General features: G+C 42.9%; 1 protein-coding gene across 1 annotated transcript in view; it reads right to left on the bottom strand.

Moving 5' to 3' along the window:
* Positions 1-23,872, bottom strand: part of LOC138765159 (leucine-rich repeat neuronal protein 2-like) — a 193,907-nt gene extending 170,035 nt beyond the window's left edge. The window contains exon 1 of the mRNA XM_069942005.1: positions 23,610-23,872. The gene's annotated coding sequence lies outside the window, so the exon portion shown is untranslated. The remainder of the gene's footprint in view (positions 1-23,609) is intronic.
* Between the last annotated feature and the right edge of the window lie 271 nt (positions 23,873-24,143).

Genomic DNA, 24,143 nt, shown 5'->3' with positions numbered 1-24,143 from the left:
CTAGCAACATGCTACCAGACTTTCAGTCTCTTCCCGAAATTCTGTCTCATTGATATTTGATACCCAGTCCACACTTGTGGTGTTGTTGGCAAATGTGAAGATGGAGTTGGAATGGGGATTTAGCTGAAGGAGTATTAGGGGACTGAATACACATCTTTGAGGAGTGCTGGCTTTGAGTCTGATCGTGGAGGAGATGTTCTCACACTTCTTCACTGATTGCAGTCAAAGGTCTCAGTGGCAGTGGAGGTGGAGGGTGGGGGGGGAGTCACTGTGGCACAAATCCTGATGTTTGAGAGTGAGTTTATCGGGACTATGAGCTCTGGTCTATTAACAGTTGTCCTTGGTATCCAGGTGTTCAAGGGTTGAGTGGAGAGTTATGGAGATGGCATTTCCAATGATCTCTTTGGTTGGAAGGTTAGTCCTGGCAGGTAGGCGAGAGGGGAGATGAGACACTGGATGAGAAGGCAATGGAAGGTTTTAAAAAAAAGGAAGACAGGCCAGGGATGTTGTAGAATATTCCAACCCGGAGCTTATAAAGGGATTAAACATGGGTTTCTGGAATAGATGAACTTGAGGTAAGGCAAAGATGGAAGACATGATGGCATGAGGTCATCCAGCACTGTTAGAACATCAGAGTTGCAAATGGTTTGCTCAGTGAGGATTAATAGTGACTTAGTGACTTCATGTACCCTTCTTACAACCCACATGAACAATAGAGTAGACACGGAAATGTAGCAAGCTTCAGTCCTCACAGTGCAGACATTTTCAGATGTCCTTAAGGAGACCTCACTGTATCCTTGTGTAAGCGGGTCTGGCAATGGCCTTGGAAAGTCTCTGTGTCTCCCCTTCACAAAGACCCTATCTCCTTCATCAGGTTCTTCTATCAGAACGATCTCCCAACCCTCATTATGTCATTCATCAGGACAGACCCTTGAAACTGGAAGAGTATCTCCCATATTGTGGCAGGTACCTTTAGGGAATGCTTTCTCGGATGGCACCTGCTGTGCTTTGTAGTAACAACTGTGAGAGTGTGCAGTGAGGAAGTTGTACTGAAAGCGGCAATCACAGTTTCGGCGTAGCATCACACAGGGAAACCCAACAACCTTCTGTGAACCTCGCATTTGCAGTTCTCACTCCTCATGTTAATTTCACAGACATTATCAGAGTGAGTCAGAGAGATGCTTTGACATTTTAAAAAAAAAGCACGGAACAATGCTAGGTGAACACTTCCATCATTATTTCCTTTATGCCTCAAAGTTGTAAGTGCTCCAAAATAGGTACACTTCACGTTTGTGTTCAACAAGAAAGTCTGTTGACTCGATGATTGTAATTTAATGTGCACAAAGGTTTTATTCAGACAGCTGCCTGCTTTTTGCTCATACCTTGACAAAAAGCTCATGCCCGAAACGTTGATTATGTATCTTTGTCACGAAGGCGGCACGGTTAGCGCAACGCAGTTACAGTCCTAGTGACTGAGGTTCTAATCCCGCGCTGTCTTTAAGGAGTTTGTATAGTCTCCCCGTCTCTGCATCTGTTTTCTCCCACCATTTAAAACATACCGGCTGTTGTAGATCAATGGGGTGTAATTGGGCGCACGGGCTCGAGGGCCTGTTACCATGCTCTATGTCTACATTAAAAAAATAAATGAAAACATTTAGAATGCTGGGTGACCTACTGAGTTTCTCCAGCATTTAACATTTATTGACATCTCCACCCTCGTGTGGAATTATTCCAGCTATTACACTGGATGATTTTCTTTTATTGGACTCCCTCCCAGATAGAATAGAGAAAATAATGGGTTGGAGTAGAATTAGAATGGATTTGTGAAACTGAAATCACATTTGGCTAATCTGTTTGATTTCTTTGAGGATGTGACTAGTACACGAGATAAGGGGAAATGTCCATATTTATATTTTGCTAATCTCACACAGATTGAATTGAGTTGAATGGAATCATTTGTCATGTGTTTTGTATATTGTCAACTCATACAGCAGGTAGTGCAATAGCAACATGTAAACCAATAAATCAATAACAGTGCAGGGAGTAGTGGTCCGGGGGTGGGGGGGGGGCGGGGGTGGAGGGGGTGCAGGATGTAGAGCAGTGGTTCTCAACTTTTTTCTTTCCACTCACATACCACTTTGCCATAGGTGCTCTGTGATTAGTAAGGGATTGCTTTAGGTGGTATGTGGATGGAAAGAAAAAGTTTGAAAACTATTGTTTTAATAGTACCTCATTGACTCGTTATGTGCATGGTTTCGTAACTCCAAAGGAAATGGGCCAGTTACAATTTTTCTCAAGTAAAATATTTCAGTAACAATTGGGTCAAGAGCAGTGATTCCCAACCTTCCCTTCCCACTCACATACCACCTTAAGCAATCCCTTACTAATCACAGAGCACGCTGGCATAGGGATTACTTAAAGTGGGATGGGAGTGGAAAAAAAAGTTGAGAACCACTGGTGTAAAGTTCAAAATATAGTGCGGGGTATAAAAAAAAAGTAAATTTAAAAACATTGCAAAGGCATCATCTTTTGCCAATGAGAGATCCATTAGAGTCTGATGCAGTAAAAAAACGGTCCTTTAATCTGGAATAGCATGTTTTCAAGATGGTTGGTCAATAAAGTTAAAGCATATGATAAGCCGGCAAGTGGAATACCACAATTATCATTGCTTGGGCCCCAACTACAGTAAACCTTTGGTATCCGCCACCTATAGGGATTGTTAGATGCCAGATATGTGTATTTTCCGGTTGCTTGAGGTTTACTCTTACAATGCCAAACTAATACACCTGCATTAATGGTTGCTTGGATTCCGGATACCTGGGGTTTTTCTGTATTTACTATTTATAGCCACAGATTCAGCTCAAGGAGCTAAATGTTATATTTCGACCTTTGTTGTAAATACAAATTCAGGCAGGCATTATGTGGATGGAGGCGTGAGTAATTGTGACAGATTAGTAAGTGTTAACATTCAAAGGGTCTAAGTCGATCATGTACATGGTCAAAATAGCAATTAAGAAGTCAGGTGGATTGTTGAACTTTATTAAGGATATCTTACTGCATTTCCTGGAAAATCCTGATAGACTGTTTCTGGAATTCAGCACACGGTTTTGGTTTCCTTACCGACAAAAAAGGATAAATGTGTTTAGAGGGAGTGCAGTGAAGATTCATTAGACTGATCCTAGGAAGAACCTCAGTTTGCGTTCCCTCATGTTTGAAGCCTACTCTAAGAGTTTTGCAGAGCTGAAGGGATTCTTAGCAGAAAACTATTTTCTTTGATTAGGAAATGAACAAAATGTGTGAAAAAAATCATAAAAGTGGGAGCTTTAACATTTTGGAGTGTAATCGAATTTTAAGAGAAGGGTGTCAAGATTAGTGTAGCGGTTAGCACAATGCTATTACTGCGCCATCGACCCAGGTTTGAATCCAGTGCTGTCTGTAAGGAGTTTGCATGTTCTTCCCGTGAATGCATGGGTTTTCTCCAGTTTCCTCCCAACCTCCCAAAACGTATGGGGGCTGTAGGTTAACTGGGGTATTTTAGCAGCATAATTGGCATGGGCAGGAAGGGCCTGTAACCATGCTGTGGATCTAAAAAAAAGTCACAACATTTGAAACTCTCTCTCTCTCTTTCCCCCATCTCCCTACCCCACCCACCTGCGCACACCCTAGTGGCCTTGCTCCGAGGATTCTGTGGAAGCTAGGTTAATTGAATTTTTCAAAATGAGGTAAGATTGGTTTTTGATAAGTAATGAGAAAAAGAGATTTACATATTGTGTAATTGATGGAATGAGAGATGTAACATTGAGTCAACTGCAAAGATGCGGACAGTTTGAACATGCTAGTGGATCTGTGGTATTGGTTGAAATGGAGTTAAGGAGTGTGCTTGAAAGCACAAAACTGCAGAAGAAATGTTATCTGGAAGCAAAATGGTTTGGATACAAGGTCATTAATGTTAACTCTATTTCTCTCTCAGAAGAGATTGTTTGTCTTGCAATCCTTATTTCAAATTCCCTGCATAAGCAGTGATTTGCTTTTAGAGCTGGTAGCTTTCTTGATCTTGAGTCACAAGTTGTGGATTCGTTCCAGTTCGCCTATCATAGCAACAGGTCTACAGCGGATGCGATCTCACTGGCTCTCCACAAAGCCCTGGAACACCTGGACACCAAAGGTGCATTCATCAGGATGCAATTTATCGTCTATAGTTCAGCATTTAACACTATCGCCCCCTGAAAATTGATCAGTAAACTACAAGACCTGGGGCTCAACACCCACTGTGTAACTGGATCCTGCATTTCCTCACCTCGAGACCACAATCAGTGAGGATTGGTAAGAACATCTTCTCCACAATCTCCATTAGTACTGGAGCACCACAGAGCTGCAGTCTTAGTTCCTTGTTCTACTCGCTGTATTTCTATGACTTTGTGGCTCGGTATGACAGCAACACCATCGCAAATTTGATGATGATTCCACGGTAGTGGATTTTATAAAGGGGTGATGAGTGTAAGATTGAAAACTTGGCTGAATGATGCACCAACAACAACCTTGCACTCAATGTCACCAAAAACAAGGAGATGATTGTTACTTTCAGGAAGGGAAAACCAAAGATGAATGATCCTATGATCATTAGGGGATCAGAGGTAGAGAGGGTGAGCAATTAATTTCTTGGGAGTCACTATCTTGGAGGATATTTCCTGGACCCAACACACTAAAGGCATCGTGAAGAAAGCACATCAGTGCCTTCAGTTCCTCAGGAGTTTGCAGAAATTTGGTATGACATTGGAAACCCTGGAAAATCTCCATAGAGGAGTGGTGGAAAGTGTGCTGACTGGCTGCATCACAGTATGGGGACACCAGCACCCTTGAGTGGAAAGCCCTGTAAATGGTAGTGGACACAGCCCAGAACATCACAGGTAAAGCCCTCCACACTATCAAGAACATCTATACAGAACGCTGCCATTGGAGACCAGCAGCAATCATCAAGGACCCTCTCCACCCAGCACACGCCCCGTTCTTGCTGCTGCCATCAGGAAGGAGGTAGAGGTGCCATAAGACTCGCACCACCAGGTTCAGGAACAGCTGCTCCCCCTCCACCATCAGACTTCTCAACAACAAACTCAATCAGGGACTTATTTAAGGACTCTAACATTTGCACTTTATTGATTTTTTTTCTCTCTGCATTGCATAGTTTGTTTACATTTCTTTATTTGTTTATATGTTTTTGTAGGAAAAAGAATCCCTGGGTTGTATGTGATGTTATGTATGTATTGTGAAATCTGGTTTGAGCTTGGATACAGCAGCGTGAAAACTATACTCCAATTCAATGCTGCTTTAAGGGAATGCTTTGCTTTGTTATTGCAGGTGCCTTAACTTTCATCTGATGAACAAAAGACTCTATTGTTCCCTTAGCTGACATGAATGCTTCTAGATCACTATTCAAGAAAAGAATTATGTTTTCTTGGTCTCCTGACATATGGTCATTCTTACACCATCATCAACAAAGCAGATTATCTTGTCCTTATCTCTTGCTTGTGGAATATTGTTGAACGTTAATTTTCTGCTGAGTTTTTCTACATCGTAACAGTGACTGGCCTTCAAAGACCAGAATCCTGGGTGGTCCACATATGGTGGACAGTAAATTTCAAGGAGGTGAAATCTAATTGAAGGCTTTAGATAAAGAAAATTTTTTATTTATTCATGGGATATGTTGGAACTTAATGTTCATCCCTCCTTGAACTAACTGATTGAGCCCTGCTAGTCGACAAAAAAGAGTCAAAAGCACATTGATAGCCCTAGAATTTCACGTAGGTAAGGACAGCAAATTTCTTTCATTGAAGATCATCAATAATCCCATTGGGTTTTTTAAAATGAGAATCTGGTAATTTCACAGATACTATTACCAGTATCCATGCATTTCATTCAAAATGCTATTACTTTAATTCAAATTCTCATCTGTAATGGTGGGATTGAACCTCATTCCCAGATCAATAGACGAGGTTAGTAGCTGCTTTTCCAAGAGTTTAACCCTGATGCTGCTGTGCACTACTCCTTTCTCTCAACCTGTCATCGCCATGGCTATCCCTCGAGGTCACAGATGATGATCTTCAATCCATTGATCTATTTATGGGCTCTCAAGTGGCTTATGAGTCCAATCTTGTGGCCCACCGAGCAAAGACGCCTGTGTGTGTGTGTGTATTAGTTTAATGTGTACTTATTATTACACTCCAAGAAGCCCACGATGCTTCACAAATCAACCAACTAGCTCCAATGGCATGAAAAACACGACGATTGAAGCTGATGGATTTGTTGCAGCCTTCATCGAGTTTAAAGTAACTTCATCTGCCTGGTCCACCATTGAGGACTTGGTTGTATTGTTGTCAGGGAGCTCAACCTTACCGTTCCCCGCCACCACAAGATGAGAATCCACCGACAAGTCAAGCTCTGTACTCCCAGCATCTGCTCCACCTACCCCTCAGATGTAGGATGGCACAGTTATCGTAAAGGGTGGCACAGGTGGCACAACACTATTACAGTACCAGCGACCTGGGTTGGATTCTGGTGCTGTCGGTAAGAAGTTTGTATGTTCTCCCCATGTCTGCGAGGGTTTCCTCCAGGTGCTCCAGCTTCCTCCCACCTTTCAAAACGTACGGGGGTTGTAGGTTAACTGGGCGGCATAAGGTCATGGGCTGGAAGGGCCTGTTACCATGCTGCATATCTATATTTTTTTAAATAAACTCTTTCCAGGTTTGGAAGTGCAGTGTAGAATTATATCAAAATGTCAGAATTATGACCTTAAGTTTATTTGTGGTGATCAGTGTTACAATAGACGGCCATGGGCATCTGCAGTTGAGTTACAACCTAAGCTCCAATGGAAGGGTTCATACAAGTGCAACACAGAGTGAACTACAGCACCTAATAGCCTAAATCTGCCTGGGATTGTCTGACCTCAGAAGCTAAGCAGGCACAGAACTGGTTAGTACTTGAAGGGGAGACCAACTAGGAACACCAGATGCTGTAGGTGTCTGTGAGGGGCACTGGACAAAGTGGCGACTCTCTGTCTGCCTCACGGTGGATTTTAATAATTTCATGTACGTGACAATAATGGAACCTTTACCTTATACCCAGGAGTGAACTGCAGGCTGGAATCCAATTGATTCGTTCAGATGTTGAAATAAATCACAAAGAGATATCTGAGATGTGTTTTCTTTCTTTGCCCACATGCTCATCACTTCAGTGGCTTCTAATACAGAATCTGTCCATTTTTTATAACCTCTATATGAAAGCTGCTCGTGACTAGAATCTTACTGCAGGCTTTACTGAGAAATACCCCACTGGAGCTCTGCTATGTGACGTTAAAAAGCTTGTCCATATCAAATGTAGTTAAATCCAGTAGAGTGGTGAAAATGACTCACTACATTAAGTCAGTCTGAAAATAATGTCTATTTTTATCATTCTCACAATACTAATATCTTTCCAAACAACTACCCCTCAACACTCAAACCCCATATACATCCATTTTTTTCCAGCCAGAGGCACAGAAAAAAAAAACATCTGCCATGGCTGAGTATTTTGTTTTACTTTTTCCTTGCATATCTGCACATTTGACAGCCTCATTAATTGGACAAAACAGTGGTCTACTTCTGCTGAATAGGCAGCGATCCCTTGTTTCTGACCTCTCTTTCTCTGCCAGATTTCTCCACTGAAGCACCCAGCCCCAACCACCATCTTTGTAGTACCAGATGCAGTCAGCCAGGGTGGTGCACAGGATTGCAAATGTGGTCACTACATACATACATACATACATACAACCCAGCCATCCTGAAAACTCAGAGAAGCTTATGAATGCATCTGACATTCAGACCAGTGGTTGTTAAACCTCAGGAGTTTGCGGAGGTTTGATACAATATCGGGGACCCTGGTGGAAAGTGTGCTGATTGGCTGCATCGGTCCTTGGTGTGGGGACCCCTGAGTGTAAGGCCCTGCAAAAGGTAGTGGACACAGCCTAAGACATCACGGGAAAAACCCTCCCCACCACTGAGAGCATCAACAGGGAACACTGCCATCATTAAGCAGCAACAATCATCAAGGATGCACACCATCCAGCACATGCTCTTCTTGCAGCTATCATCAGGAAAAAGGTAGAGGTTCCACAAGTCTCCTACCGCTCCACCATCAGACTCCTCAGTAACAAATCCAATCAGTGACTCACTTAAAGACTCTTGCTGTTGCACTTTATTGATTTTGTATCAAATCAGCAAGCTGAGGTGTGAAGTCCCATATCACCTGGATAAACAATGTTGTCCTGAAAAGGAAATAACGGCAGGTGATGAAAATCTGAAACCTCTCCCTTGCCCACCCTGAAGCAAAGGTAGGAAAGATTCAGCAAACCAGGAGGCATCAATGCAAGAGAGAAAAATCAGGCAAGATTTCAGGTCGATGATCTTTCATCAGAACAGGGAATGGTTGGAAGCTAAATGTGTTTTCAATCGTCAAGAGGAGGGATGGAAAGGGATGTTCTTCTGCACATTATCAAGGTCAAGCTTATTTAATCTCTCCTCATTTGACAGGAAACAGTCTAAAATCCCCCCTGATAAATACGTATTCAGTGTAAACGAATAAACTGCACAGGAAATTCTGTCCCAGTCAATCAACTGCTTGGGCCTTTACTTTCAGTACCTGGAAGGGTCTAACAGTGAGGTAATTGTTATCATTTTGGTATCTGTATCACTTTGAATCCGCAGTAAAACAAACTCAAAACATCACACATTTCTTTAAAATGAAAAGGCAATCCATTTATTTATTTTTTTTAAATCAAGAGCTGAATTCACACAGTGATGAGGTTAACTTCAATTTGGGGGCCGTATAGTTTATGATGTTCTTAGGAATAATTGATTGACTCACTGTCTTTTTAGGACAATACCAGACGTCTCCATTTCTTTACAGATTATAGTTTTTTTTAAAAAAAGCAATGAGCCTGTCAGGTACTATTTTTACATGCACCGAGAAGGTGCCATGTTTTTCTTTCAGGCAATCGTGGTAGACATTGACCATGTCTCTATTAGATTCATGGTGGAGTGTGTCAATGTGGCAGTGGCATTATGGTGAGAGACTGTGGTTCTTTCTGAATGTAACTTCTCACACAATACCTTGAGATGGAGGAAGCCTTATTGTTTTGTGGGTTCAGAGGTGGCTCATGATGCCAATGTCAGCATTGTAGATACTTCTAGAGATGGGGAAGGTGGTCCCTGAATGGATGGACAAACAAGTGGTTTGTGAGCTGGTTTACTCCTTACCCAGCTTCCTGGTTCTTGATCTCAAGACCATCCCAAAGTGATTTCCTCCACTGAGAGGGTGCATGAGTCAGAGATTATACAGGAAAAGAGAGGCAATATCTGAGCTTTCATATTTTATCCATAGATCCAAATAGTCTTTCCAGGTGAAACAGTGATTTACCTGCTCTTCCTACAATCCAATGTTGTCACAATGCAGTCTTGACATCGGACAAACCAAACGAGATTGCATGATCACTGTGTTCAGATTACAGGAGTGACCTTGAGCTAATGGTTGCCTCTTTGAAATCTCTATCCTACTCTGTCTGTGGCCTCTTGCACTAATAAAATGAGGTCCAATGCAAGCTCAAAGAACAACACCTCATCTATTGTCTGGACATGGTGCAGGATTCTGAATGCATTCTCCAACTTGCAGTCTATATCGGAACTAGGTATTTCTTCCTGTCATCATTTTGGCTCAGGTTTTCTGTTAGTCTGCCCTGCTGACCATCTTCACGTCCTTGCTTCAACAACATCTAACACTGATAAAGAGGCCTAATATGCAACTAAATGTTATTGAAACTCATTTGGTCCCACCATATCAGAGATATTCCCTTTGTTCTGCCCATTGTATTTCTGATTGTATTTCATTTGGCTGGTTTTACTGGTACAATGACCATAAAATGAATTATCATCAAACGTCATTCCTCACCGTCATTAATAAAAGCTGGTTTTCTCTTTCCTCCTGTTATGATGAAGGGTTCAGACCTAAAACATTTCTCCACAGATCTGCTGAGGGATTCCTTCCTTTTATTTCAGATTTCTAGCTCTTGCGATTTAAAAAAAAATTTCTAATCTGGGCACTATGAACATTACCATTATGTTGGCAAGGGTGAAAAACTGCCAGTTCATCCAGTACATTTGATTTTGCCAGCATAATCTCTTAGCAATGGCTCAGTTAGTTGCAATCTTGTTCCTGTAACAGAAGGGCTTGAGCAGTCGCATTCTAGAGACTTACTCCCGAGTGCTGAAGGAGGAAGTAGGTGAAGTCTTTTAGGATGAGAAATTAAATTTAGGCCTTGTTTGGCCTTACATGGGGATACAAGGTAGATCCTTCACGCTGCTGCAAATAAGATCAAAGTAGTTATCCCTTAAATCCTGAACAATATTTCAATGTTCAATGATTTTACAGCCAAGTACATAACTACAACTATGAGATGCACCCACATTCTTACTTACTGCAGCCAAAAAGACGCACAAGATTCACCAATTTATTACGAGCTCCTGTTTCATTAAAATGGGATTATCCCTGTAAGGGATAGTATAGACAGGAGGAACTGAATGTTCCCAGTTAACATTTCACACAAGCACCATCACAAGTCACAGCCCAGCGGCAATTCGATACGAACTGAGGGAAGGTTTGTCACAGTCCGTTCCAGATTCGATGCATTTGCAAAGACATTATGATTTTGCAGAGGAGAACCATTCTGATGGCTGAAGAGAAAGCATCTCTTTGTGACCAGCCATTCTGTGGAATTCAGAGCAAAGAATGCTCCGTGAATTACTGGGCCTTTTCGGTGGATGGACCTGTGCAAAGGGGGTCTTTTGGGAAGCAAAGTGCTTCATTTTAATCGTGACTAACAGTGAAGGGCACTTGGTGAGACTGGTGCCAGGGTCTTGAAATCTTTGTGGAGGCCAGTATGAGTCTTGCCTACAATAGGATCAGGAGTGTTATGACCACAGCTCGTGAGGATGGACATTTCTTCAAAGGCAATGCAAGGAGAATTTGTGCGTCTGCAGTAGCCACAAGTCTAGTCTTCCCATCAGTTCATTCAGGGCATCAAATTTCAAAAGCCTATACTTCTACAATGAATTTGAAAGACTGAACTTTGAAGCAATTTTCTGGATTTTGGCCTGGACTGTAATGGTTTGGGTACATCACGCACGCACACACAGTTGAGGATAGATTTAATGTTAAGGGTAGTTTAAGACTATATTTAAGAGTAAGAAATAAAATTAGTGTTTTAGTGGTTCATTGTCTACTGCTGCTCGTTGCATGCAGTTCGTAACAAACTACAGTAGTGAAACTTTAAATGATTACAAATGCAAGACAGAAAAAGAGTAAAGACACAGAAAAGGATAAATAAATAAGTATTCAGAGCTGAAGCTAGTGCAAGGGAGAAAAAAATGATCATTCAGTAGTGCAGACAGACCTTTAGGTGGCCTTCGGGCAGTTAGTGATAAAGGTCAGGCGAGGACAAGGAGATTCAAAAGCCTGACAGCTGTTGGATTAAAAATGTTCTTGAACCTTGAGGTGCTGGGGTTCAGGGATCTGTTCCTTCTTCCTGAAGGGAGCAGTGACAAGATATCGTCACCAATAACTTTATGATGTTGGCAGCTTTCTTGAGGCAGTGCCTTCACGTCGATGCTTTCGGTGGACAGGAAGCCACTTCCTGCAGCTTTCTGCATTCCTGGGCACTCGAGTCTCCAAACTACGTTGTGACGCAACCACTCAGCATATACTTTCATTTCATCCTCCAGTAAATTCATCACAACAATTTATCTGCATCTCTCAAAGGCCACTATGGAATTTTGGTCCAGAGTTTCCTACATTATTGCAGTGACTCAACTTTGTTGGCTCAAAGAGCTTTGTGATGTCATGGGTGCTTTAGAGATGCATCTAATTATTTTTGCCATTGTTTGCAGAATGGGCAGCGTCTCAAAAATTACAAAGTGAAGATTTGATGATATAAACAGCAACTAGTTCATGTGGGTGGTGTGAGAACATTTGTGTTTATTTTCAGGGACATATTCAATTACACCCTGACTTGTATAGGTTTTTTTTTTCTTTAATCCTCAATGAACAATTTTGTGGTGTGAAACTGTTCTCATAATTCTGTTGGAGAATATTAACCAGGAAACACCAGCCATATATAGATAATCAATTGACAGGCAGGTTAATGGCCACCACCTGTCAATCAGGGATTATCTCAAATTTCTCAGGAACACAATACTTAAAAAAAACGTTTGTCCTGTTGGCCTCATCAGCAAGGAAGGTTTGATCGTATTAGCCATTGGCATGCACCTTCCGTTTCCTGGAAGGATCTGTAAACTTTGACCTTCCTCTTTATTTTTTTTTGTGGATCCAATGGGAGAGCAATTCAGGACTCATTTGCAACTGCACGTTGCTCAGGCAACAGAACTGAACCATGGTCACTATGGTTTTGTTCAGGATCACTGGAAAGAGAAGGCAGTTGCCTCACATTAGCTGTGACGTAATGGTCAGGCTGGGCTTTCTGGAAGAGTAAGGGGCTGGAATGGGTGGGGGCAGAAATCAGAGGGGGGTTTCCAGTGACAGTCATGGACCTCTTCCAGCAGGCCAAACAGACAGAACCCTCTTCATTCACCAGTATAGAAAATTATTTTCTCTCCCCTCACCCCCGTCCACCAATATTCTCTTTTTCTGGAAAAGCTGCAAGTTCCTCTGTGTGATGATTTCACAGATCCTGTACACAGCATGGGAGACCTTTCTCAAAGCTCAACACAAGAGCAAATTTGGAAAAGGGCTTCATTGCATCATTAATCAATATGCACACATATCCAGTTCCAAAAAGCAGGAGTGGATCTTGGGGGGAGTCACCGAGGGTAATTGCAGCACTCTTGGAAATAAATGCCGATTCAAATCAGTTTACACAAATAGAATTTTATAACTTACAGGCCACATGTCAAAGCTACTCAGAACAAGAACCACTTGAGCTTGAAAACACAAACCTCCAGATTTCAGGGCCATTTCTTCCCTGCTGTTATCAGACTTTTTAAACTGACCTCTCACTGATAAAAGTGCTAAAACTGTTTCAGCTGCACCTTTCTCTGAACCATGCACTTTGCCTTTGTGACACTACACACTGCAAGCTCTGATTTACCTTTTCATAGCACTTTCCACTTTTGTTTTATTATGGCACTACCCATTGTACTGAAGTCAAAATTGACTTGTTAGATAGCTGGCAAAACAAAATCTTTTCACTGTGTCTTGCTACACATGGCAATAAATATTTCAATTCAATGCTTACAGTGCGATTCCGATACCAAGAGAGGTCAGACTTAAGAGCTAATATCTACATCAAACATATCTTGGGCTAGATTTACAAGTTTTTTTTAGCAAATGCAATAATAAAACAAGTACCTACAATCATCAAAACCCTCTGCAGTTTGCAAAACATCAGACTGCCGGCGAGGTTGGTTACAATTGTAATTGCTGGAACACAGTTGATCACAGTACAACAGTGAGGGGACATTTCCTGAAAACAACCCCCTATTCAAATGTCAAAGGAAAACAGACGCTTACACAGATTTGTTTGGATTATAAAGATGTCATAGAACAACCCAAAACTAAAGAATGCAAGCAACATTCAGAAACAATATATTTCCACCGTATAAAAACAGAATTTAATGAAAAATGACGTAGCCTGACACTGGATGGAAGGTTGGCTTTGTTTTACTTGAGCAATTACCAGCACTGAATGCAAGTAGAATGTCAAATCATCTACTTAACATAGATTGACAGGGGATGTGGATTTTGATAAGTCAAACCAAGGCAGGATATACACAGTAAATAATAGGGGCTTGGAGAGGGTTGTAGAATAGAGAAACCAAAAGGTGTATTGTTCCTAAAAAGTAGTGTCACAGGTTGGCAGGGTGGTGAACAAGGTGACTGGTACACTTGGTTTTACTGGTCAGGGCACGGGATACAGGAATTGTGAGGTCATGTTACAACAGTACAAGACTTTGATAAAACCATGTTCAGATTATAGTTTGCAATTCTGATTGCCCTACTGTAGGAAGGATGTCGCTAAGCTAAAAATCTTTTACAAAACAGATTCATAAGGATGTTTCTGGGATTGGAAGCCTTGAATTTTAGGGCTGAAACTTTCATTTTGCTAGAATGTAGGAGGTTGAGATCTGAGCATATGGAGGTATATAAAATTGTGAAGGGTATAGATAAGATGAATAGTCATTTTCCCTAGGGTAGGGATGTTTAAAAATAGGGGCCTCAGATATAAAGTGAGGGAGTGAAGATTTAAAAGGAGCCTTAGAGGCAAACATTTTTCACACAGAGAATGAAACATGTATGGAAATAACTGCCAGAGGAAAATGTAAAAGCAGTTCAATGTGATATTTAGAAGACATATAGAGAGATAATGGCACAGAAATGGTTTGGAAGGGCAGAACAAACTCAGTGGCCCGAATGGCCTACTTTGCTCTTATATCTTATGATCCAATTTAATTGCACATTCCATCCCATTTCGACCTTCAGCTCTGGTAAAATGAGTCACAAAGAAAGCTTAAGGAACAGTACTTCACCAGGGGGTGTACTTTGTGAGATGTCTGAGGAGGTCTGGTATGTCACCGAATACTCACTGCTTGGTACGGAGGCACCAACTCTCCGGACAAGAATAAACTCCAGAGGGTTGTTAACTCAGCCTGCGACATCACAGGCATCAGACTTCACTCCATCGAGGACGTCTACATGAGGTGGTATCTTAAAAAAGCATCCTCTATCCTCAAAGACCCCCACCACCCAGGCCTTGCCCTCTTCATTCTGCTACCATTGGGGAAAAGGAGCACTTCAACGGCACATGGACAGTTTCTTCCACGCTGCCATCAGATTCCTGAATAACCAATGAACCAAAGACACGGCCTTACTTTTTGCGCACTGATATTTTTATTAGATGGTTACAATATGTATGTTTGGACTATGATACTGCCACAAAACACAGAATTTCATGACAAGAAGTCCTGATTCTGATTCATCTTCTATGTGGGCATCTTTCTGGACTTAATACAGACAGAGAAGTTGTAGAATTATGTATCAGTCATCCATCTGTGAAATTGACCCAGCCTGTTGGTTTTTTTTCCCCTTTTTTTCTGTAGATGTGGATGACAAGCCTGATCTGCCAGCCATTTCTTCCTTCTCTGCATTTTGTCTCACATTTGTCTATGTTCTCAGCTTTTAATTTCTCCTATTCACTCACTTACCGGATAACCGTGTTTGCAGCTCATCCCCAGTCACCCCAGTTCTACCCCAATTGAGACATTACCTTCCCCCACCCTCATTGCAACTGAATGAGATCCCCTTGTCTCCTTCCAAGTTCTGATGACCGCAAGACATATGAGCAGAATTGGGATAATAGCGTCCCGCTATTCCATCATGAGCTGATCCATTTTCACACTCAGCCCCACTGCCCGGCCTTCTCTCCATAGCCTTTGATACCCTGGATAATCAAGAACCTATCAATCTCTGCCTTAAATACATCCATTGACTAGGCCTTAATAACTGCCTGTGGCAACAAATTCCACAGATGAAGAGTTGAATGGTCGTCCAACTTGAAATGTTGACTCTGTTTCACTTCCCACAAGTGCAACCTGCCCACGTTGAGTATATTCAGCTTTTTACATTTTTTAATTTTAATTTAGAAATTCATCCTTGCTTTGCAACCATGCAATATAATGAATGACTTGATGTAATCCACGGCCATAATTCGGCTTGATTGGGAAGAGAGGACGATGCAGGAGCACTACCATGTGGCATGTTTAGCCTTGCGCTCCAGGACAGGTTTCCACCAAATATATGAGTCTCACAGCCGGAGATCCAAATAATATTGGTCACGAGGAACATGTGCAAGGGTGGCTTTTCGCATGAGATGTTAGAGGGGAATATGGTACTTGTGAAGCCAAGCACAAGTCAGTGTTTGCAGGTGAAGTGAGGAGAACAATGTAGTATTTTATCAAGATTAATTTGCTGGTGAAACACTGAAATGAGGTTTCAGATAAATACATCCCCTGAGGCAAGGGACCTATATTTAGGAGTGTATAGCAAATTTTATATTGGCACAATCACAGATAGGAACAGCCTGTGTGTGTGTGTGTGTGTGTGTGTGTGTGTGAGATACAGACATGACTAATGTTTTTTTAACAATATTAAGTGTCACAAACAAAACATGCTAGACCAGAACAATAGGCAGAGTGTTTCTGTCACCGATGCAATATTTTAATTAACGCAGAAGAGTACTGAGATTAACTTGCAGCCTTGAGGTTGCCAGCTCGGCAAAGCAAATGTACAAACATCCACACCCACGCATATCAATCCAGCAACAAACATCTGCACTCCCATCAGTGTACAGACACAAAGATGAGGACACACAAATCAATGCACAATTACATTTCCCACTTCACTGCATAATGACCTTGGTAGAGGATGTCACAGTGATACATTACTGAATGTCATCATTCCCACACATCCAATGCTCCAATGGGCCATTATTTTCACTCGACTCTTTCTCAAAGCACTATTCCAGGCTCTGTGGGTTCCAAAAGGAGAGGCAGATTTGTATTTACATCGTGCCTTTTACTCCCTCAGCAAGTCTCCACTTTGTGCGGCCAGGTATTTTTCAATCGGTCGCCATTACAGCGTAGAAAACAGGGAAGCCAAATCAGTGCACAGCAATATCCTATGAACATTCAATAATGGCCAGAAAATGTATTTCTGTAAAATAACTGAGCAATAAATATTATCCGCAAGTGTTATTCTTTGCCAGTGAAGACCACCCTTTGCTATTCTACTGAAATGCCATAATGGGACCTTTCATGCCTGTCTGGGAGCGTGAGTGGGACCTCAGCAATCTCCTGAGCAAAAGCATCTTTGTTGGTCAGCTGACGGTTTCCTTTGTGGCAGATTCTTGTGGATATTGAATAATATTTAACTTTTTTTTCCTTAAGTCCTACTTCAGAGGTGAGCACAGAAATCAAACTGCCTCAGAAGTGTAATCCTAAGGGATTGCTCTGTGGTGAGAGATGCTATCAGTCAGGTTGGAAATTAAACAGAGGTTTCTTCACCTCACTCGGATTGATGCAAGTGGTCACACTGCACCATTTCAGTGGAGTTCTCAACCATTGTCTTCAACTAACCCAAGCCCTTTAAACTATGACAACACGCCTTTACAGAACCAGCAATCGGGACTAGGGTTTGAGTCCCGCGCTGTCTGTAAGGAATTGGTACGTTCTCCCCGTGTCTGCGTGAGTTTTCTCCAGGGTTTCTGGTTTCCTCCCACGGTTCGAAAAATTTCAAACATTATCATTGATTCTGAAGTTCAGATTAGAACCTTGACCTTTAATTGCTCCATTCAGATCATTTCAAGATGGTGAAATTTTACTGACTCCAAACCAAATTTTATCTTTTACTTCGTTGATGGCCAGACACGCAATTTTGATTGAATGGAAAGACAATACTCCACCTATACACACACACAATGGTTAAATGATATTATGTCTTGTTTCAGTTTAGAAAAAAATTATATATGCTATTAAAGAGTCAAATATTAACTTTCATTGACGTGAGGCCCATTTATGGACTATTGTCATAGCCTAAGGAAATGGGGTTGTTTTGAAGCTTTGGCGCTGAGCTGTCCATCTCCAGGTTGTTGTCACTGGACTCCTACGTGTCAGCTTTTAAGCTTGCTTAGTGGTAGGGGTTCTGAGTTATGTTTTTTATATTTTCTTTTGAATTATACATTACAATATATAACTGTACTGTGCAATTTTGCATAATGTAAACATCTATAGAAATATTTTAAAAGGAAAAGAAACATACCAGGGGTGTAAGTTAATTGGGTGCAATTGGGCAACACGGACTCATGGGCTGAAATGTCCTGTTATCGTGCTTTAAATTTAAGGTCAGAGAAGTGTATGAGGGTTGTAGGATAATTGGGGTATTTGGGTGGCACAGGTCATGGGGCAGAAGTGATGTATGTCTAAATTTAAAAAAAAGCAATCCACATTATCAGATAATATTTGCTTTCCTTTTGGTGAACTTCGTAGAGCACATAATGCATGCTGTATTTTCCATGTGGCGACACTTCAAAAACAACAAAAAGACTTGATTGCTGGATTGTACATTTGGACAACCTGAGTTGCTATTAACCTGAGGTGCTATTAAATGCAAGGGGGTAACTTAACTCCAAGATACTGTGGCTGGGATCAAGAGTGAGTGGAGGATTTAACAATTAAACCTAATTACATATTTGCTGTGATCCCATCTACAAAGGAGTAGCCACCCAATGATGGGTGGAATACTGGGCAGGGATGGAGGGGTTGAAACAGAGGGGGTTGCACTTACAGCTCGAACAAACAGCATTCTTCGGTCCTCAGTGCAAAACACGCAGACACACAACCAGATATAACCCACATAGTCTATAAACAATACATATGCAGGACAAATGTTGATACTGTATATACAAATTAGTAAATAAATATTGTTTCATAAATTTAAGAGTCTTGGATGGTTAATGTGGTGAGGAGTTCCTCTGGTCATTCAGGCTTACTTAGGCTAGCTAGGAAAGGTATTAATATTTGAGGGGAAAAAATAAGTAACTTTCATTTACATAGACTTTTAAGACCTCAGCACTTCACACCAAAGAAATACTTTTGAAGTTTCACTGCTATGAAACTTATGCAGGAAAGGCAGTAAAATCATATGCAAAAACAAACAGCAATGAAATAATGACCAGATAAGAGTAAAAGACAAAAGTCTGCAGACATTATGATTGAAATAAAATCGCAATGCTGGAGAAACACATCAAGTCAAACGATGTACTTTATGTAGCAAAGATAAAGATACAGAATCCACAATTCAGGCTTGAGCTCTTCATCGAGTTATGAGCAAAATGTAGGCAGACACCTGAACAAAAAGTTGAGATGGGGAGGAGCACAGTCCCACAAGCAGGAGGTAATAGGTGGATAAGGGGGTCAAACCCAGATGACCAGTAGAGGACCAACACCTAATTTTCCTCTGGGAACTCTCCAACCAGGTAGCATTAACACCAACCTCCAGTTTCTGCTGACCCCATCCTCCCTCTCTTCCTTGTTCTACTTTCATCCAATTCTCTATCCCCTTCCCTCTCCATTCACAGAGCCATCCCCTCTCCCCTTGTTTGCTGGTGTGCCCTCCCTGCTTTATCCATGGATTACCTCCTGCCTTTAGGACTGTGGTCATTCCTCTGCCCCTCCACTTCAACATTTAGTTGGGGCACCTGCCAACATTCTGCTCACATCTTGAATAACAGCTGAAGCGTGAAACATTGGTTAATGACCAGGTAAGTTTGATTTTGGCGATGTTGGATGAGAGATAACATTACCGCTATTATTATTTAAATAATTATTTTTAATCATGCCCCTTGGCTAGGGCGTGGCCTCCACCCCTGCATTGCCTGCTGGGTGGTCTCTCACAGACCTCTCTGTTGCATGGCACCAAAGCCTTGAGAAGATTGGTGGCTGCATGGCCACAAACAATGAGTGTGTCCATGTGGGAGGTGAATGTGAAGTACAGGATCGAGTACAATCTTTTCCCTTATCACATTTTGTTGAATGTTCCAGTGTTGAACTAATGGTTTTTTTTCCCCAACTGTAACATTAACCACACTTCATAAGTTGTTTATAAAGAACTTAAGGCTACCCTAATTGATTTTATCAGCAAGTTCTTCATTTTCTTCATAATTACTTTCTCCTTTGAATATCCGCCACTGCTTTTGCAAAATGTTTAATTGATAGTCATTTTTTCTAAAGGTGCAAAATTGCGATAATCCTTTTGCAGATGTGCCTTGTGGGAGGGTGAATATATTTCCTCGACTTCAACAAGCTAAAGCAAATAAACTGATAAACCCATTTACTAAAGACCCATAAAAACACATGAAGCAATATCCACTTAATAGCACAACCATCTACAAACACATTAGTAAATTTCAATGTCGTCGTTCCCCCCCCCCCCCCAACACTAGCACATATCTATTAAATCCATTGCATTTTAATGGTTTGACGTATATACACTAATACATGGAGAGTCAGCCATGCAATCAGAGCCAGAAGGATTTTGGAGGCCTCTAACCAATGGTGTGTCACAGGGATCAGAGTTGGGGTCCACTGTTATTTGCCATCCATGTTAACAATTTGAATGACAATGTCCATTGCTTTGCCGCATCAGTGACAGAGATCTCCCAGTGGCCAACCATTTCAATTCTGTGTCCCACTCCCTTACTCATGTCTGTCCATGTACCATCCCGCCAAGAATACCCATAAATTTGAAGAGCAACATTTGGTTTTCAATCTGGGCACTTTCCAACCTGATGGCATTAACATCGACTCTCCGGTTTCTCCTAACCTACTCTCTATTCTCCCTCCCTTCCCTTTGTCTTCTTTCCCTTAGCTCTTCACCCCCTTCCCTTCCCATTCACCGAGCCATCCCTCCTCCCCCTGCTTGCTGCTGTTCCCTCCATCAATTACCTCCTGCCTTTGGGACTGTGCTCCACCCCTATTTCGTTTGGACACCAACCAACATTTTTCCATCCCTTGATGAAGGGCTCAAGCCTGAAACATTGGTTATGTATCTTTATCTTTGCTATATACACTATTTGACCTGCTGAGTTTCTACACCATTGTGTTTTTACTTCTTGACATTGTTTGCAAGCATGCAGATGATACCAAAACTGCTGATATAGTGGACTGTGAAGAAGGCAATCCAAGATTATAGCAAGATCTAAATCATTTAGGGAGGTGGTGCAGAGAATGGCCAATATAATTAAGTGCAAGGTGATGAATTTTGGTAAGTCAAACCAGGGCAGGAGTTTTACAATAAATGGCAGGGCCCTGGAGGGTTTTGTCATAGAGAAAGACTTAGAAATGTGAGTACATGATGCTGACACAGATAAACAAGGTGGTGAAGAGGGTGTTGGGCATGCTTGCCTTCATCGGTCAGGACACTGAGTACAAGAGTTGGGATGTTATGTTACAGCTGTACAAGTCATTGGTGAGACCAAACTGACAGAATAGTTTGTAGAGTCTGGTCACCAAGCTATTGGAAGGACATCTTTTATCTGGAAAGGCAGCGGAAAAAACAAATACAAGGATGTGGCCAGGATTTGAGTGCCATGAGTTATAGGGAAAGACTAGTTAGGCAGGAACTTGGGAGGTGAGAACAGAGGTATATAAAATCATGAGGCCTATAGAGTCATGGACACACTCAATTTTTCCCAGGGTCGGGCATCTAAAAGTGGAGGCACAGGTTTAAGGTGAGAGGGAAAAATGGTCTGAAGGACAACTTCTTCCATATCGAAGATAGTGGTTAAGTGGAACAATTTGCCAGAAGATGCCCTAAAGACATTTAAAAGTCATTTAGCCATGTACTTGGATGGGAAAGTTTTAGAGGTATATGGCCAAATACGGACAAATAGAATTAAGTCTGGTAGACAATTTGGCTCCCATGCACAAGGGCTGGTTTTTGGGCCCGATAGCTGACAATTTGGAGACACATCTATGAAGCAACAACTGGTCATGTGCCCCTAGAATGCCACAGATACCCAACTATGGGCAGACACGGAGACCAGGTTAATACACTTGTAAAGTAAGGCACTTGTCATACCAGCTGCAACAATATTTATGCAGACATTACCAATCACAAAGAGACCACATGATAAACGAATACTTACAGCTCAATATCTGTGTGCAAATCCATCCAACTAACATGAAGTTGTATTTGCATTACCAGTGAGCCTCAACCACCAGAAAATGAGTGCATTCACCCACACAACAAAATTCTTATACAATTATGCTCCAACCTCTGAGCACACACATCATTTACAATCCAGCCTGCAGGACATATTAATAAAGCAGCCAAACACACATTCTAGTAGACCTACGTTTACACTTGACCCGTTTGTAAACAGCACAACCGACATTTTTTACATTAACCCCAAGTCTCCCAACTCCTGAACCTATGCATGACTACATATGGACCCACCCGCGTATTGACCAATCTCTATTCACTAATACACACATTGAAAGGAGCCTACACAAATTTCCACTCATATGTCATGTATACATTCACGTCTCTCTCTGCACATTGGACATGAACTTTATTTTGCCAGCTCATCAGTGCCCACGCAGCAGCCAGTGAGATCCATACAATGAGTACAGATCTACACACTAGCAGGAAATCACACACACACACTACAAATATCTTGCAGACAGCGATGATCCGACACGGGGAGACCTTGAGGCTCGCTGTGCCGACAATGGCCTTTTGGAAAATTAGTTTTGCTCGCACTCTGCTTGCCCCCTGGCCCCTGCCCTTGACTCTCAGTATGCAGGCTATGCCATCCTCTTCTGAAAGTTTCTATTGAATCAACTTCCACCGCCTTTGGATTCAATTCAGTCCGTATGAGAGCCAACTTCCTGAACCCGCACCCACATCGACTCACACGGGCATGCAGACCCTGATGTGAACGTGGGTGGACGTGTTCACATGCCCTGCCTTGCACAGGCATTGCCAGATCGGAGTGCGGCTTCCAATGCACAAGCACGCAGTCACATTTACCCTGAGCACACGGTCCCCTCGAGTGACAAAGGACTGCAGAGAAGCGCAGGCACAGGGACACAAACAAGAACCCATCCCCACACACAAGCCTGCGCAAATACACGCTGCATGTGGCCACACACAGTCTCCCAACCATTTCTCCTCGGATGCGCAGGCAGGCGCATGTTCAAGTTCTGCAGTCGTCCCCCCCCCCCCACCCCCCATCAATCCACGGACCAGGGAAACTAGAACTGCACGGAGATAATTAAAGGGCAACCAATTCGCCAAATTTGATGGCAACTTTTCATTAAAAAAAACCCCAGCGCGAACATATTTGCTGATTCCCCCCCCCCCTCCCCTCTCCGCTGAAACACCATTAAATTCCGGGCTCCCCACCACGCACAGAATCAGTGCAGTTCGCCCTCACAGGCGCCGCTTCCTCCTGTCCATCCCCTCCACACACACACCAGTAGAATCTCATTCAAGGCAACCACATCCCCCGACGAAAGATTGTTTCTCCGCAATTCCTGCCCCGGAGAACCCGGGCTAAACTGTGCTTGGATGCGGCTTCCACTTCCCAGGGCTGGGCAAGGCGAAGCGCACGAAGTAGGACGCGGGGTCCCGGGAGCTGCGAGCTGTCCGATGGATAGAGAAGCCCCGGGTTGGTGGGGGGGGGGGGGGGGGGGCGAAGTCACCGTTTGCCCTGCAGGTGGGGAGCGAAGGCGTGCCCCTCCGTTTACCCCCACTCACCTGAGCCAACGTTGTCAAACCTGTCTCCCTCCCACTTAGAGTCCTGCCAACTAAGAGCAACAGCCCTGATCTGATCTGATCAACTTGTGGGGTTGATCGCCCCCCCCCCCCCACAGCACCCCTACCGACCTCTCACAGCCCCCCCCCCACCCCATCGGAAAGCCCCAGTAACAATGCATCTTTTGTCAGACACTCACCGCAGAGCTGAAGGGTGCTCCGCTTCCTCAGAGCCCGAGCTGACGATGAACTCTGCCCACATCCATCTGGCTTGCGGTCACACTTGGCCCCAGTGTGTAGTCCTGACCATTCCCTCAAAAGGACACACGGTAGCTACAAAATCCTCCCTCTCCCTCTCCCTCGCCGAGCAGACAGAAGGACTAGCTGCGCAGATCTATTCTATTCATGTCACCCTTTGCCTACACAGTAGTCATCTGTAATTGTAGGCTGTCGGCTCCTGATTCTGGAGCCTATGGCTTGGAAGTGGAAGAGCGCTGTCACCGGGCCACTCACCACTGATTGGCTGATAGGCACAGATTGCAATCAAACAGGGCACGAAGGGGGTTGGGGGGGGGGGTGAGAAAGGACGGACGGAGGGCTTGAGTGAGGAGGAAAAGGGGAGGGAGGCGGTGAGAAGGGATGAGCGGGGCAGAGAAGATAGGCGAGGAAAGGAGAGCAAAGAGACTGGGCGAGACTGGGGGGGGGGGGGCGCAAGAAGGGTAAAACGAGAAGTG

The sequence above is a fragment of the Narcine bancroftii genome, chromosome 5 (genome assembly GCF_036971445.1).
Source record: "Narcine bancroftii isolate sNarBan1 chromosome 5, sNarBan1.hap1, whole genome shotgun sequence".
NCBI classification, from domain to species: domain Eukaryota; kingdom Metazoa; phylum Chordata; class Chondrichthyes; order Torpediniformes; family Narcinidae; genus Narcine; species Narcine bancroftii.
Note: the sequence above shows the minus strand (reverse complement) of the source record. Positions and strands in the feature narration are given on the sequence as shown.